The sequence below is a fragment of the Triticum aestivum genome, unplaced genomic scaffold, assembly GCF_018294505.1.
Source record: "Triticum aestivum cultivar Chinese Spring unplaced genomic scaffold, IWGSC CS RefSeq v2.1 scaffold23735, whole genome shotgun sequence".
NCBI classification, from domain to species: Eukaryota; Viridiplantae; Streptophyta; class Magnoliopsida; order Poales; family Poaceae; genus Triticum; species Triticum aestivum.
This window is the reverse complement of record NW_025226293.1, coordinates 24,512-37,207: the sequence shown is the minus strand read 5'-3', so window position 1 is coordinate 37,207 and position 12,696 is coordinate 24,512. Positions and strand designations below refer to the sequence as shown.

General features: G+C 41.7%; 1 long non-coding RNA gene across 1 annotated transcript; it reads left to right on the top strand.

Moving 5' to 3' along the window:
* Positions 1-2,705: 2,705 nt before the first annotated feature.
* Positions 2,706-3,560, top strand: LOC123172554 (uncharacterized). The gene is made up of 3 exons (XR_006485635.1): positions 2,706-2,874; positions 2,972-3,078; positions 3,472-3,560. It is a non-coding gene; the product is annotated as an uncharacterized lncRNA (long non-coding RNA).
* Positions 3,561-12,696: the final 9,136 nt, after the last annotated feature.

Here is a 12,696-nt window from a genome sequence, read left to right as displayed (position 1 = left end):
CCACCAAAGTGGTAACTGAGTGGCAGAGTATTTATAACCAGATCCCCTTAGAGCTAGAGAGCAACCGAAGCCTTGAAGCAATGAGAAGGATGGTTACCCTGAGTTACAACCATTTGCCCTCTCATCTTAAGTCATGTTTTTTGTATTTAAGCATATTTCCTGAGGATTATGAAATCAAAAGGAGGTGTCTGGTTGAAAGATGGATAGCCGAGGGCTTTGTTATAGCCATGCATGGGGTCAGTGTTATAGATGTTGGGAATAGTTACTTTGATTGCCTGATAAATCGAAGCATGATCCAATCATCAAGTGTGAACATAGAGGGAACTGTGAAGAGTTGTCGAGTCCATGATATCGTTCGTGATGTCATGATCTCAATTTCTAGAGATGAAAGATTTGCATGCTCGACATGGGATAATGTGAGTGCAATAACAGGGGAGAACTTCCGTCATGTAGCATATCATGGTGGTGAGCACCCAAATAAAAGCATGGATTGGGGGCATGTCCGGTCATTAACAATTTTTGGTGAGAGATACATGAAGCCGGCCCATTCGCTTTTTTTTCCCGACTTCAAGATGCTTAGGACCTTGGACTTACATGATGCCCATTTTGAACTCACACAAACAGAATCCAATGCTTTAGGGTTGTTACATCATTTGAAATATGTCAATATCATTGGCCATCCTGGTGAAGGTTTATATGTTCACAAGCTCCCAAGGTCCATAGGTAAACTACAGGGCTTGCAAACTTTGGACATTCACAATAGTTATATCGCATCACTACCAACTGAGATCACAAAACTACAATGCCTTCGTAGCCTCCGATTCAGGAAAAGAAATATGCGTCATATTTTATGCCTACATTACCCTAAGATCTGCTTCATGTCCGCATTTTGTATGCCTTTTGTGTTCAGTCCTTTAGTTAGTCATGCCGATCGTATGAAATTTATGATGGATTTTCACATGGTCCGGACTGGCTGTTTGTCCAACTCCAATGGTGTGAGGGTGCCCAGAGGGATCAACAACTTGAAGGAGTTAGAGATACTAGAGTATGTTGACATTCAGCGAACTAGTAGGAAAGCAGTTAAAGAGCTTGGGGAGCTAATAAAGCTAAGAAAGCTGAGTGTTACAGTAGGGGCAAGCAAGCAAAAGAGCAAGATACTGTGTGAATCTATTGAGAAGCTCACTTCCCTCCGCTCTCTTTATGTGGAATCTACTCCTTGGGGAAGTGGTATCAAGTGGTTGCATTCTATTTCCTCTGTCCCCCCTCTCTTGAGGTCGTTGACTCTGCATGGTGATCTTGGGGAGATGCCTGACTGGTTTGGGGATCTAGTGCATTTGGTGAAGATTTTCTTATGGTCAAGCCATCTAGCAGAAGGAGATAAAAGTATGAAAATACTGGGCGCACTTCCCAAGCTCATGTCCCTTAATCTTTGTTATGGCTCTTATGCTACAGAAAAACTAGTCTTCAAACAAGAAACATTCTTAAACCTCAGGTATCTTAGTTTTTTCTGTGAGTCTCAACCGAGAGAGTTGATATTTGAGGAAGGCACCTCGCCCCAGTTGGAAAAGATAAAAATCGTACAGGGCAGGTTGGAATCAGGGGTTACTGGTATCAAACACCTTCCAAGACTCAAGGAGATTTGGATTAGTCACGCTGCTCAAGTTGCGAGGCTTGGTGTGCTGGAAGGTGAGGTTAACGCCCACCCCAACCGTCCTGTGCTGCGACTTTCCTTGGAACGACGCCACCATGACCTGGATCAGCACATCGTCGAAGGATCCGGTGTACAAGCGGAAGCAACGGTGGAGTCATCCGTTGCGGCGGGAGAGGACAGCGACAGGTCAGCATCTCGCAGATTTGCTTCTCGATCTATGTTTTCTCTCTTTTGTTCAAGCAGTAGCAGCTGAGATGTATGTTATTAATCTCTCTCTGTCATCTCTTACAGCGAAGATGACCTGCGCTGATATTCTCAGCTTCATTCCCTTGTCTGCTCAAATCGGCTGCATATATATATATATATATATATATATATATATATATATATATATATATATATATATATGCTCGCATCAGAGTTCCTCGCTCAGGTCGCCGCCTTGCAACACCTTGCTTTCATGTAAGTACCTGTAGATCGAATCTCTCTCTCTCTCTCCCTCTCTCTCTCTCTCTCTCTCTCTCTCTGTTTCTAATTGGTGAATGACAGCCACCACCCCTGCTGATTTGTCAATCTTTTTGTGCACACCAACTGTTTGTCTCAATGTCTGCAAGGGGTTATGTTTGCTCTAGTGCCTTAAATTTGACCTGCTTACCTACCACTGTCTGAAGATATCAGTTCAATGTTGTGTTTGTCACATTCCTGTTTACCTGCTTGACATGTACAGGGTATCTTACACTTGTATCAAGTTTCCAAGGCCGCAGCCTTCAAGTGGTCGCGTTTTTTGTGTCCATAGTCTTCTGCTTCGATTCTCCTTTCAGATTTTATTAATTTGCTCTGATATTGTACAGAAGAAAAGAAATCACACTTTTCTTTATACTTGATATGCATTATAATTTGTTACTTGTCTTCTCCAAACAGAAGTACTAGTTCTTTTTCATGTTAGTTTTGTCTCTTAGACTCTCACCATTACCAGTTTGGCTGCGCTTGTTTCTTTTACATAATTTGAAGCGCCCTTGTTGCCACAATTTACAGGAGGTTGAAATTTGGCAAACCTCGGACAAGGTGGAGCGTGGCACGATCAAACACATGATGCAATTGACGCGACTTATGGCGGCGCATTACCTGATTTTCTGCTGAAGGATGTATAATATCAAGGAGCCAACTGGAGGAAGTCATAACCCATTTAAGTTATAGAGTTGGGCACCGGCGACGTTCGACAGGTCAGTTGTTCAGACAGTATACAGGTACCAGCTGAGATGTATGTACGCTATATTATGTACAAGTTTTGATTTATCTAATTATTTTTTTGTCTTGCAGCAAAGATCGGCTGCACATATGCTCAACAATTTTTTTCATGCTGTCATCCCTACTTCGCTTCTTCAACTGGATTGCCACCACCTTCTGAAAGCATGCAATGTTTGTCTGTAAGAGCTCATGTTTGCGGCTCCGCGCTACTGCCTTTGGATTTTAACTGGTTCCATGTTGTGTTACATACCTGATTACCTGCTTGACATGAAAAGAGTATCTTACAGTATTAAATTTCCATGGCTGTACGTGACTTCTCTTTTTATCCATGCTCTTCTGCATAGATTTTCCTCTCATCTTTTATTTCCTCTAACATTTTACAGAAGAAAAAACACACTATTTTTTAACATAAACCTGAATTCCTTAGTTGTTACTTGTCCTCTTCACAGTCCACATATAGGTAGTTCTTTTTCATACCAGTTTGATCTCTTAGAGTTTCACCTTTACCAATTGCGGTCCTCTTATTTTTTTTATAATTTAATAAAGCACCACTTCGTTGCCACACTTCACAGGAAGTTAGAATTTGACAAACCTGGGACAAGCACATTACCTGATTTTCTGCTGAAGGTTAATAGGAAGGAGCCAACTGGAGGAAGGCCAAATCCATGATGCAATTAATGCAGCTTATTTAAGTTGGGCCCAGGTTAAGCTCATATTCCTTCTCTATCCCAGTGTATATTGTTGGGAAGAATTAGTGCTTACAATATGGTGGCATTTCCAAATGTTAGGAACCATGATATATAAGGAGGACCTGGAGCAACTCTGGCTGATGAGAATTGAGCAGGGTGCATGCATCTCCAGCTGAAGCAAATGAAACATTCCAGACATCCAGTGCTTGAAAAGGACAGTGAATGTTCTGAAGTGTGGACTGTAATCACATCGATAAGTGGTCAGTTCATCTACAACTCCTTTTTGTTGATGTCGTGTTAGATTTTCCATATGAATATGTACTAATTTCCATTCCTGGCACCGTTTTCAGCTTGTGAACATGCATCTGCTGACGGAATGTATTCCTAAGTAATGCCCTGTTATTTAATGTCAGCTGGGGAGAAGACGTGGAAAATGAGTCCAGCTCGCCAAGTTCTCTGCTGGCTGGTGGCCTGTGATATGGTGCAAGGTGAAACTGAGAGGGATCTCGATGTTTCTCCACTGCGAATGGAAGAAGAATGCATTGATCTTGGGGCTTTGGTGTAATGGAGGGGAGTAGCAAGCTGCACTTCTACTCAGAAGGAGTATACAAGTTGCAACTATTGGCCAAGATGAGAAAACGATTCTTGAGGAACACCTACTCTGTTTTCTAGTACTCTGTTTTTTCAGAGATGTCTAGTTCCTCTCTTTCTGTTGCTGCCACTATGCTTGTGCTTGTTTGTAATCAAAGAATGAGGATTGCATGTGTTTTTATCCAAGTTCCGTCAATTTAAAGAATATGTTCAAATTCTTTCCACTCTAGAACGGCAATGAACGGTCTGACTCCATGTGGTCCGTAGTGCGGAGCGGACCAGTCCTGTACGTAGTACAAAATCAGCCTGATGAGAATACAGACTTACTCTGTTTCTAGCACTCAGTTTTGTTGAAGATGATTAATTGTTCTCAAATTCTTGCTGTCACTACGCCTGTGCTTGTTTGTAAACGAAGAATGCTGATTGCATTTGTTGTCATCCCATTTCCGCAAAATTTGAGTTGGTGAAATAATGCGCCTCGTCAGTTTCGCTTTGCCAATTACAGTTTGTCAGCAAAAGGCCACGCGACGGCAAACAAAACCCATAGGTTTACTTTGGGCGCAGTATTTTCCATATGTAATTTTGACCATGCATTTTGACCAGGTTTCCCCATTTCAACTGTCCATAGTTCCATGAACCTACTGGCTAAATTGAGCAATCAGCAGACTGACTATGACAAAGACCAGGAGAGTGACCGCGGCACGCCTCACTAAACTCATCACCAGATGCCAAGCGTGCGCGCTTGACTTGGTTCGTTGCACGCTGCTCCACCAAATGCAGCAACCGCGCGGCGATGGATGATCTTCCATGGGCCATTCTGTGTTCTAGACTTTTTTTTTCATTTTATTCAGTGCCTTTTAAACAAATTATGTTTGTTCTATATTTTTTTCAATGCTATAAATTCAAAAGCATCTAAATTTTGTTTTTGCATGGAAGATTTTTGAGTGCATGATGTCCCTGCCAATTTTCAGCACACTCGGACCTCTGTGTAGCTCTCAGGAAAAAAGAAATGGGGTCTGGGTTCCTGCACTGTTCAGACCATTTTCTGAGAGCTAGTCAGATGTGCGCAAAAAATTGGCATCCACCTCACACACTAGAACACCTTCCATGCAAAAGAAATTATGAGTTTTTTGAATTTTTCTAGTATTTTTTTTATTTTACTGTTCAACAAAATTAGATGGGTTCGAGTGCAGAAATGGATATTCGTGTTCCCCATGCCCTCCATCTTATCACGAATGCAAACTACAAATGTTCCCTGACAAGCATGGAACAAGACTCGACCTTCTTCGTAGGACATGACATGCTATTTTTTGAAGTTAATTTGCCAAACAAGATGAAGCTCTGCCATTTATTTATTTAGACACATTACAACTGAGCACCCTCCCAGCCCTCTCAGGACATCAGCATTTCAGCCATCAGATCTTGAGTCAAAATCGTTTTTGACCGTTGGATGGTCGTTTTATCCCACGTTCTCTTGCTAAGTGGGCTAAATGTCCTAAAGGGCAGCTGCTCCGATGGCAATTTCTCAGCACTCTGGTTGATTGGGCCTAGCTGCCCCACAAAGCCCACGAAGAAATTTACACATCGGAGAAAAGGGCGAGCGACTACTCTCGAGAAACCTAGATACGCCGCCACCGCCACTATCGTCCACGCTATCCCTCCCGTCACGCGCCCCCACGCCACCTCGCCGCCGGCCTCCGCCCCTCCTATCCTCTCCCCCAAAGCCGCCGACCTCGTCTCCCACCCTCTCTTCCTCACCTCATCAGAAGAGAAGAGAAGAGAAGAGGGAGATCGACCAGGTCAGGCGCAGGCCATGGCGGCGGCCAGATCCGCCACGGCCGCAACGACCTCGCCAAGGATCGGGATATTTGCTTCCATGGAGATCACGACCAACGACCAATCCGTCATGCGTCACCTTCAACGACGCCGCGGCTCATCGGTGATGCAAAAGTGAACCAGGCCGCCACGAACCCCGTCGACACTGTCTTCGATGAGAACTGTCAACTGGCTGTCACCTGCTAATTTTCCTTTCTTTGTTTAGGGGCAGTCTTTTTTTTTTTTTGCATGGTAAGGGCAGGCCTTCTGTTAGTTAATCAAGTTTCTCAGGTTCATGGGTTTGTGTTATGGTGTTTTGTGCTTGTGTTGCATATATATTTAGCACAGTAGTATCAACAATATAGACATGCCCAGAACCTTACATCCCTGCCATCTCTTACATTCTTCAGTTGTCAAATGCCCAACCACCTATTCAGATTCCTGCATCTTTTTTCCAGTTATTTTTCACATTGATCTATGTATTATGGTGAATCCTTCAATCTAAGATTCCATAAGACGATATAGATGTCTGGGATTAATTGAAGTACAAATATGTACGAGTTGTTGGATAGAGGGTTGGCCAGAATTCCTCTAGCAGTCAGCACACGAGAGCCAGGACGGTGGCGGTGGAGCCTCCGGCGTCAGGGCACCGCTATCGTCGTTCCCGCTCCATATACCACCAAATGGATTCATTGACCACTGCCTGGACGAAAGCAAGGGAACCCATCCATATTCGTCTGATGTGTTCAAGAAATCATCAGTGTTGTCATACTTGACCGGATGATTAACAGGGTCAGTGGATACACACCCATATTTGACAGGATGATTAACAGGGTCAGTGGATACACACCCATCTTGTCAAAATTAAAATAATATTCTGCTGGTACATGTTTGTGTATATGATTAGAGATGAAAAAACTGAGTTGTGATGCCTGTGCATTAGTAAGGTTCAGGAGTTTTAGCTGGTGGTTTTCAAGATCAATAAGATTCGTTGATTCAGTAAATCCACAATGCACAAGAATTTTCTGTCTATATTATTGTACAATGAAAATGTCTTTCTGTTTTTTTCATTCTAATGTAATTACTATATAGTCGCTCCGACTCTTGTTTTTGCCACTGTTTACCATTCTGTAGGAACCATAAGCAATATATGGCAAATACATCTTCCTAATTGTAGAATCGTGCACGCTTTTTGGGCACACACGTACTTATATCATAATATGTAATACTAACAAACAGATGATTTAGGGGGTGTTTGGTTTAGGGACTTTTTAGTCCCAGAGACTAGGAAAAAGTCCCTAAAAAGTCCCTAGGAACCAAACGGGAGGGACTTTTTCTACGGGGACTAGAAAAAGACTCTATTAGAGAGTCTTTTTTGATTAGTCCCTGGGACTAAAAAAAATCCTAGGACTTCTGAACCAAACTCCCCCTTAACAAGCCAGATCCACTTGAGCAAATGTACCCGCCACTTTCTTGGGACATTTAATTGCCCATAGAATCACCCCAGCTTTGATAGCTGGGACTGGAAGGACATTATCTGTCTTGTTAAGAGTCTTGATCGTATATACTAAGAGCATATGACTCCACATACTAACGATTTCTTATGAAAAACAATCTTCACAAAAACTGATCCCTACCTAGGTCGACTCACATCAAAACCATTGGCATTCAGTTACCTCTTATATACAACCTCCACCTGGGCCTAGGACTGATTACTTAGACCAGTATTATTTATCCTTTTATTAGATAAATAAATATGTGTGCATAGGTGAATCATTGATTTGGGAATGATGTTGATACTTGGTACACAATATGATATCTCTTAATACGATAGTGCATTTCCCTCGACATTTTCCCTATTTTTACTGATCTTTGATCTTTTTTTTACACAAAACAGAATGGAATTCTTGGATTTGAAGAAATTTCCCTTGCGCCTCCTGGCAAGAAAATTGACTGTACGTTCAGAAAAGAATCATGACATTTGCATCGATAGTTTAACTTTAAATATGGCACTAGATTAAAAAAATCTACTATAAAAATGACACAAAATAGAAAAGTTTGCACCATGCAGTGGCACTTAAAGCCTGCATCTCTCATATGATAATTTGCAGTATGAATTTATGCTTAAAGTGATTAGATGGACCTAGAAGAAATGTACAGCCACTGGCACATTTTTGTAGAAGGTTATAAAATTGGAAACAAACTGTAGCGCTTGCTTTACTGTTATCTTCCATTTAAATTATAGCTTTTTGATCTTGTCATCTTTACATGTTGTTTAGCATCCTATGCAGCTTGACTTTGATTCAAAGTGCACGAACCTGAATGCAGGCATCATTTTGACTGGAAGGCCTTTCTTTTTTCATTCTTTGGGATCAGTAAACATCATCATGTAATTCAATACCTGGATGGTTTTGGGCAGCTTTATAATTTAGTAAACAATATTAGCACCACACTTAATTGAAATATTTTGTGTGTTTCTTGTGCTCACATTGCAAACTCTTAAAAACAAGATGACAAAGAATTTGGTATACATTTCGTAATTAAATTTTTGTCTTATATTGCAATTTATATTATCATCAATGATTGTTTGATGAATGAAATTTCTGTCTTATATTATCAATGATTGTTTGATGAATTTATATTACCTTTTCTAACATAGTAAAGCTATAGAAATATCCACTAATTAACTTGTGGGGAGATCAAAAACACGCTTACTCAATATCATAAATAATGAATGAACTTGTACAATAATCAGTTGGGTACCTTCTTTTAGTTTGAGGGGTTCATAATTTGTACAGTGTCATTTTTAAGTTGAACTATGTATTGTTGTTCCATGTATTTGTATGCAGTGTTGTCCCACCCTATGTTAATTTACAATATTTGACAATAATTGTTATGTATTTTTCATTGTGTATATGTCCAGTTTAGATATTGTACCATTTAATTTTTATATAGTTTTAATAGAGTTTTCTTACAAATATTTATATTATTCTTTTATCAAAATGGATTATTGTGCAAATAGATTCTATGACTGAATTGCATCTATACATATATGTGTCACTATGTCATCCTCCTACTTTGTTTATCATGAAAGTACTACTCTCTCTGATCCATATTAATTGACGCGGGTTTAAATATATTTTAAACCAATGTCAATTAATTTGGATAGGAGGGAGTATCAAGTTTTGTTGAATTGTATATATTACTAAAATCCAAATCATTCTATTGATAAAATGGACGGGCGCAGCAACGCGCGCCATTGATGATCTAGTTAGAGACATTACAACCGTGCACTATTCCGGCCCTCTCAGGCCATCAAGATTTTCAACCGTTGGATTTGGATTTATGTGAGTTTTTGACCGCTGGATCTTCTTCCATTCTTGTCTGGGCTTCTGTTGCCGCACAGTTCACGCTACATGGGCTGGGCCGCTGCTCTGGCAACAAAATTCTCGGCCTGTTGTTAATTGGGCCTACTAGGCCTCAAGTCAGCCGTATGTTCTTTTTTCTAATTGGAAAATAGGGCATCGATCACATGCTCCGCGGAGGCCTTGCCGGCAGGTAGGGTGATGCAGGTTCAGGGCGATGGCAGGGGGCGGCGACGGGGCAGCTAGCGAGCCGTCGCGTGTTGTTTGGATTCCACTAGCCGGGGATTGAGGGAGCATTAAGTGCAATGGATGCCGGGGATTGAGGATCTTTAATGGCAATGGATGCGCCGCATTCGCCTCAGCGAATAATTGCAGGCCCGTTATCATGGCGTTCCTTGCTCTTCCTCTACTCCTCCCTGTGTTCCATTTAATCTCTACCATCCTGTTGTTCCTTCCTCACCCTCCATACTTCGACAAATACTTTTTGACGAAAAACAACATTGTGCTGATTTCATTCATTAAGATAGGATGAGTCACCCCAAGAGATACAGTTCAAGATTTACAGAACGGCTAAGAGCCAGAAAGGAGAAGTAAAAGCTATACAAATGGAAGGAGGAAAGAATGCTATCCTGCGCCAGTCCATTGAGCTCCTCTAAATCCAGCGATTCTCCAAGAGTTGAGCTCGTTGATGGTGCTCTCAGCGACCTTCAGGAATACCTTGTTATTGAATATATGGTTGTTTCTTTCACTCCAAACATGCCATGAAACCGCCATGATTAGAGATGAGAGATCCTTTTTCCTGCTTGTGCCTATACCATCTAGAGCCTTTAACCACCAGTCCGATAGAGAGCCATCATGAGCAGTAGGCAAGAGGTTGAAGGGAAACTTGTATATCGCCAAGCAATAGCCCCAGATTACAGCCGTGAAAGGGCAGCTAGCTACAAGGTCATGGTTGACTAATTTGGTTGCTCTTCTTCATCTTCGTTCTGGCAGTCCTTCCTCCTACATCGCATCTGGCTAGGTGGTGATGGCGGCAGGGGCATATTCCTCTCCTCCTCGATTCCTTCCTCTTTGTCTACAGTATAACGAACGCGCCCGCTGGAGCGACCTGGTTCCCAGGGAGACAATGGGAGGGAGCACGATCTGACCGTGAAAGGATTTGAGCCCCTACACCGTGGAGGTGGCGCATGAGGAGGATGAATACAAGCGCTCCAATTCTAGGTATCCAGATTCAGTATCCATGGCTGATTAGATGATTCTGTTGGAGGTATGAGTATTAAATTGACAGTGCCTTTTTGTCTTCAATTCCTTCAGTTTTTTCGTGAACATTTCTGCATATTGTGCTTGTATCTTGCCGCATCTTATTTCCCATTTTTGGAAATTGGTAGTACATACAACTAGTATCAATATGAATGTGAATGAAGGTCCTCATGGAACCTCTCACAGATGGACTAAGGTCCGACAAGGCAAAAGTGGCTTGAAATTCCACATACATAGTAACTCATACAATATGAATGTGAATTAACTGAAAATGAAATTAATTAACCTTATACAGAGGCCAGTGTAAACATTATCCATGAGTAATCGTTGCTACGGTAGATGGATCACCTGGAGAGCACAAGGCTTTAGTGTTGTATAACCATTTTGTACTTTCGTTCTTCCTTTCTTTCTTAATGGATAACAAATAAAGCTCTTGCTTGTTCTGCAGAATAAAGACCAGTGAGCCGAAGAGGTTAAGTTTTCCTGTAGTACTTGTCTTTTCCATGTTTTTGACCTGTTTAGAGTTGTAATGATGTACATGCTAATTGCCAGGAAGTGGGCATGTAAGAACAATGAAACAACTTGCCTTCTGGTATTAGTTAACTACGTACTTTTTTCGATAAAGGGCGATTTTATTATCTCAAATGTAGCATCAAGCAGATACAAAGCATTATGAGTAACACCCGGCCTCTGCATAACTATGATGCACACGGCCCAATATGAAGGTCTGACAAAAAAATTGATGAAAAAACCGACAAATCGGCAACAGTAGAGCCCTATAGACCGACACTATGCCTATGTCGAAGGAGGTGGTGGATCGATCCGAGGTTATGTTGCCACCCATGTTGGGAAAAAACCTCCATAGCCACCTGCTCCAATCGCATACAGACCGCCTTGAACAGCGGTTGGTCCTCCGGTCGTTGTAACATAGACCACATACGTAGCAATTGTGTACAGTGGAAAATAACCTGTAGAGGAGAAGCATTTCTTCCATTAAAAACAAAATCATTTCTACATAGCCAAAGCGACCAAATTAAGGCATACGCTCCCACCCTTACTAGCGTTCTGAACCTATTTGAAATACCGTCCAACCAATGACCAAAAATATTGGCAACAGTTGTGGGCGGATACAAATTTGACGCTATTTGGATGACTGACCACGTAGAATGCGCAAACATGCATTGGAAAAGGAGGTGTTTGATTGTCTCGTCATGAGTACAAAAACAACACTTCTTACTCCCTTGTCAGTTGCGTCGTGCGAGATTGTTTTTGGTTAACACAACCCCCCTACGAAGATACCACAAGAAAATTTTCACTTTTAGTGGAATCTTGGACTTCCAAATTTTCTTGTTATTACTCACTGGTACCTCAGAATGTGTGAGCGCACGATACATAGAGTCTATAGTGAAAGACCCTGATGTAGTAAGGTTCCAGCAAAACACATCCCGACCTTGTGTCAGGTAAATCGAATCCAGTCAGGATAAAAGATTATGACATGACACAAGTCGGGGGCTAATCAAATCCCGCCTGAACAAAATATTCAGCGGGAATGAACTGAGCACTTGCGCAATAGTATTATTCTTATCGTGAACAATGTTGTATAAGCCTGGATATTGTTCTTGGAGACTGGCATTGCCTAGCCAGACGTCTTCCCAAAAACGAATCTCCGACCCATCCTTTATCGTGAAAGACCCAAAGCGAAAGAGATGTTTCTTTGCCGCCATTAGGCCAGCCCAAAAGTGCGAATCGCCAGGTTTCCAAAATGCCTGGGACACCGACTTTTGACCTAGATACTTGTTGCGCAACATGGTTTGCCAAACACCATTCTCAGTAAGAAGTTTGAACAACCATTTACTGAGTAGGGCCTCATTTTTGACCTGCAAGTCATGAATTCCGAGCCCTCCTTGGTCTTTCGGCCTACAAACCACGCTCCATTTGGCCAGCCTGTATTTTTTCTTTTCACCGTCTCCTTGCCAAAAGAATCTGGATCTAAAATAATCCAGTCTTTTTAGGACCCCTTTTGGGAGTTGGAAGAAAGAAAGCATATAGAGAACCATATTTGTGAGGACAGAGTTAA